We start from the raw sequence: 5,812 nt of genomic DNA on the forward strand, positions 1-5,812 counted from the left end.
CATTACCCATTTAAGCCGTCTCCAGCCATTATAACTCAGAAGTGAGCATAAAATATGTATAAGGGATTCTTTGAGCAACTACATTGTTGCACCAATCCATGGCATAGCTCACACAGACACCTGATTTTGAACTATTGGTAAATACTTGTATAGAAGGATAGCACGAGAGGCATTCATTAAAGAGAAGTTGGCACTTCTAGTCAGGAATAGTTGACTTCTTCAGGTGACACAAAATATTGCACATGGGTATGGTAACATGTTATGGTGAGATAGACTGATCATTGGATGCAGAATGTCATTCAGTTACTGATCTGTCTCATTCAACCTTGTCTGGTTACGAAGTCCCGAAATTGGGATAACAGACCAATTATTTATAAAAAGTAGAGCTCACCAAAACATGAAGACACATTTCTAGGTGTGATGTCACGGCAACGATCGTAGCTTTGCAGCATAAGATAAATGTTGCAGGTAAAATGGAGGTTCAAAGGACTGTGAAATGGAGAAGTGTAGAAAGCCTCTTTGCAGAGCCAATGTTCCTCAATATAAATAGAGTCCAACATATTCAACGCATAGCTCCTGGCCAAGCTATAGACCATGAATTTATTTTAAACTTTAGGTAAAATGTAGAAATGATAGGTCTTGAGAAATGAACGCTTATTTACTCACAAAAATGTGGAAGCGAAGATTCAAAGAATGAGCAGTGCCGTTATATGCTTGACTGTAAGTTGTTTGATGTGAAAAATTAAAATCAACTTGTTGTCAAATATAAGTCTTAAGATCTTTGTGTAACCCAGCACAGGGATATATGCCTTTTCCAGATTGAGCTACAGATCAGGGTGTAATCCAATTCGTAGTAAAAATGCATGAAAACAATTTTAGATGACAAAGTTTTAAAACTTTGAATTTTATGCCACAAATCATGCAAGGTCAGTTTAAAAAGAACAAAATAAAGATCAAGTGAGGAGGAGATATAGAGTGCAGTATCTGATAAAGCACATCATCAGATCCAACTGATGTAGTGACCGGCCAATATATGGTAAGTAAAAGTACGAAAGTAAAAGTTCATTTGCAGCCAGAAGTATAATCAGGGGAAATAAAGGCGGCATTCTTTTGATCATGTTTTCATGTCAAACAAAGCAGGTGGACAGGGGAGGTGCCAGAGTGATGAGAAAAGTATTCTCTAAGGGTGTTACCAATTCCCTGTAAATCAGAAACTTCTAGGCCATTGGTTTGCAAGATTGAAACAGATGAGATGCATATTTCCCATTCACCTTCCAAATGTTATTCCTCATGCTCTTGGGAGATGTGGTGGAAAAGATGCTGGAAGGAAATTAAACCCAAGATTTATTTTGGCTTTGGCATGCGATCTACCAGTTAGAGGCATCACAACCCTTTTGAAATGCTATGTGTTCGGTAAAACGGAATATTTGTGAAATATATATCCCAGGCTCATTTCTGAGCTGTCTGTTCACTTTGATAATTAGATATCCATTGTGAATTAAGATACCACGTAAAACCTGTTTAGTAAGTATGGCTTCCTGGAAGATGTAATCAGTTACTGCCTAACTGCAGTTGCTAACAGACTACCAGTTAATAACAGTAAGATCAAACTCCAAAATTTAAGGCACAGGTCGCCAGATGATGTTTTTGATTTCAACAAATGGGATTGAAACCAAATAATGGTCTTATAAATCAAACCCAATGGGTCTGGTCTTGAAAGATAATTGGTAGGAAAAAGAGATGTTGTATCAATGACTTGTATAAGTGTTTGCCAGTTGGTGGGAGAAAGAGCATAAAAGCACTGCAATTATCTGTCAGCATTCCCATTATCCATGGAATAGAGTTCAACAGTATAATCCAATTTTGAAAGAAATGTCACGATCTCTATCACCTCTGGATAGGCAATGTTATTCAAGGTCTTTATCCACTATATCTCTTTTTTGCTCTATCCATTTAGGGCATGACCTAAAGGAAAATACGTAGAAATAAAAACAGTTAATACAGTGTGGCTCTAACTTACACTCCTAACCAAAATGGTTTTGCATTACAATGAGTACAAATTAAAGTACCACAGAAAGATGATTCAGAGTGTCCAAACTGGTAACAGTGAAAATAACTGAGAAGATTTGGAATATAAAGCTAGAGATTTCTATTAAAATAATCTGCCATGATATTAGCAAGAAGATATAGTAATTTACATGTCAAAATAAGAACCATTGTGAGTCCGACATTTCACTTTTACGAGTAGAAATTCATCGTACAGTTGACATTTATTTATTGGAGAGACCAACAAGAATCTTTGGCTAAGTAATGTTAAGAAAGATACCACTTTACAATAACTCTTCAATAGCTATATTACCAATGTAGACTTTAAGAGGAGCTCACTACCCTGTGTTACTGATGTTACGTATATGGGCACCCAGATTTTAATTTATTGAGTGACTTTGTAAAGCTAACAAACACTTCTATTACCCTTTGAATGAAGAAAGGAATAAACTTGGAAAGTAGAGTTTCTTATGATTAATATAGTGATCACATTTTGGAAGTGGAATGTTGGAGAACCCAAATCTAAATTTGTATGTCATAGAATGATCTAATTACGTATATGGCGTTGAATTCTGAGAGGTTCGATTAAGCTTAGGATTGAATACCATCACAAGTAAAGTTAATTCTTAATCCGAATTGTCGTAGTGATTGTCTTGTACAATTACCCAAAAATCGCTCTGTGGTATATGTAATGTTCTGTTACTGAAACTAGAAGAAATATATAATAGCATATGTCTATGTTTGCTGTTTTAGTTTAGATCAAATATTGTCTGATATTTAATATTTTAGTTGCTTCATCCAAACTCTGTATACATATTCTCAGAACATCCTTTTAATCAACTTATCCGTCAATCATGTGCACTATGTACTACCACAGTGGTATAAAATATTAATTTGTAAGTAACAAAGGGATCTGTCATTTAATAGGCCAGCAATAAACATCTCTTTGGGATCAAAGAAAAATAGCGAAATATAACCTAGGCCTGCTTCCATGAAACAAGCATGTCCTGAGATCAGGAACTGTATTGTCAACACATAATGGAACTTAAGAAACATTACAGATGGTCGCAGTTGATTTGGAAGTTTTGTGGAGAAGATTACGCATTTTCATAAAAAAATATATATATATAAAATATCTAACACTTTTATATTTTTATATAAGAATTTATAGCAGCGAAAACTAACAAAAAATGATTACTATATTAACGTGAACATATTTAAAAAAGTGAATTATTCTATATAAAGTTTATATCATATTAAAAACTTAATACTTACAGAAATATTCAAAGAAATGAGTTGCAGATATACTTTTAAAGAAATGTTATAGAATTTCCTTAACCGAAAACTTACAAAACTTACCAAAATATACTGAAATATTTCAAGAAATTTTACAAAGAAATTATATGACATTTCTACAAAACTATGGCATGGTGAAGATATTTCATATAATGTTCATCGCTTTATCGTTTTGTTCTAAAGTACTAATAATGAACACTGCATGACCCGGTAATATATAGAATAATTATAAAGAGTGATTATTTTGGCATTTATTGGAGGTAACTCAATCTATTAACTTATATATACGTTATGTTGCACCCTTCACAAATTCTACAGAACTCCAACTACTAAAGGCGTGTAAAGCACGTTTAAAATTATGATTTACACTTCCTGTTAGAAAACGAATTTAACAGAAACGTTTAGCAGCATGTCGCGACGACTGCTAAGATTCTGGCAAGGTAATTTCAGTGAAACATTTAGTTAGAAAAATCGTTACAACATTTAATACAATATCCGTAAGATTAAAAGCTTTTTTTCGGTATTTTAAACTCACTTTTAATGAATAGGATACAAGTACTAAGTTGTGCACACAGTTAGTTTAAAATAAAAAAACGTCCAGAGGACAAAAAGGGCTGAGTGAACAATTTACAAAGATTGTATAAAAATGTTCGTTAAATGTCAAAAGTGACAACTTTAAACTATATATATATATATATATTATAAATATCACAATTAAAATGGAGGAATGTTTGTGAATTGACAAACGAAATAAAACAAATTATGTTTATCACCAAAAACAGCTATTAAACTACTTTCAATAGAGTTTTACGCCAAGAAACGTCCAGCTTAGTTATTTCTATATGATTACGTTTTAGAATTTCTTTGGGTCAAGCGCTGCCCATTAGGTAGCACGTCAGACAGTGGAACTGGCATTCCGTGATGAAAATACATTTTTAAGCGTGGCACTTTGGCATGACAATTCCTCCTTAAAACATATAAATGTTCAACGTAACTAACGAATTATCTTTGTATGTGTGTTTCATGTGTGGTTTTAAATAAACAAGGTTTCTCAATACAGCTGTAAATTGCATTTTACAGTAGGCTTCTAACTGTGAAAGTGTGTGACTTTGAAAGTCAAATTAAAGCCACGTATTTTCATTATTTTCTTACCTCTGCAAGATGTTTCAACACTTAATGAACTCAAATGTATAATTTATTTACAAACAATTAATTTTTTGACACATAGAAAAAATAGAACTATTATAGTAGAATTCGCTTATTAATGAATTCTGATAATCGCTTATTAATGGATTCTGATAATACTCTCTGGCTTATCCTCAGAAATACACACACAGCATGAAACATTTCTTTAAATAATTACTTGAAACTAAATAATATAATATAACAGAGATTTTGGTATTTTGGAGAGTAGTTCAATTAAAACGAGTTCAGAATATACAGATTAAAGGTTAGTGCAAACATAATCTTAGTTAATACAATGAATACATATACATGTTACCTTATTATGAACAACTTTGTAGTCGTTCAAGCTGAACAAGAATATGGACAAGCCTTATTCCTTGGAAGTTATCTATCACTGCTATGTTGAATATCGAAAAACACGTTTACACCATAATAATTGTTGTTGTATCAAATGGCTTGTATAAATAGTATTCCGACCATTATCGTGTTTGTTGTATCTCTGAATTGAGTGATACACGTCGTCGTCAATGGATATGGTGAATAAATTGTGGTTGGAATAATATTATTATACACTCTTATAATTCTTGAAAATCCCTAATGGACTAGATAAATAATGTATTGTTTAAAAATACAATAGGCCTAATATTAATATTTTACGACAAGTATAATTAAAAACAATATTTAGTCATTTTTCAAAACTAACAGAATATATTTGAGTACAAATAAAATTAATTATTTTTATGAAATAATTTTTTTAAAGGAAAAACCTGATGTTAGTATGTAAACTCGTCGTTTAAAATTAGATGCAAAGCATGCAAACGAAGATAATTTAAAATAAACTTAACCAATTACCATATTTAGTTTAAAACTAATAATCAGCACGAAATGTAAAACAAACAAGTTAAGTTTAGAATAAATAAAAACATTAAGCCTAAACCTTGGCTACCATTTAAACTTGTTAAATATTTCTACATAATCTCATATTAAGATAAATTTCTGAGTAAAACAAGCTATCTACTCAAATCGCAAGCAAACATTAAGCGGCCAACGAGTGCAACCATCCACACGTATACCTCTTTCGCTTCTACTTAGAAACATAATAACGCATTATTTCATCAGTTGGATACCCTCGCTGTTAACGATATCTTTTGCTGTTTTTCTGATTCATAAATCTAGTTGCTGCTTCGTAATGTTTATAAAAATGGCAATTCTCTCTTAGAATCATAAGTAATGAGCAAAGGTTCCTATTTCTACTTTCATCACTGAAATTTACATTGAGTAAACA

Source organism: Limulus polyphemus, unplaced genomic scaffold, assembly GCF_000517525.1.
Source record: "Limulus polyphemus unplaced genomic scaffold, Limulus_polyphemus-2.1.2 Scaffold35, whole genome shotgun sequence".
In the NCBI taxonomy this organism is placed as follows: Eukaryota; Metazoa; Arthropoda; class Merostomata; order Xiphosura; family Limulidae; genus Limulus; species Limulus polyphemus.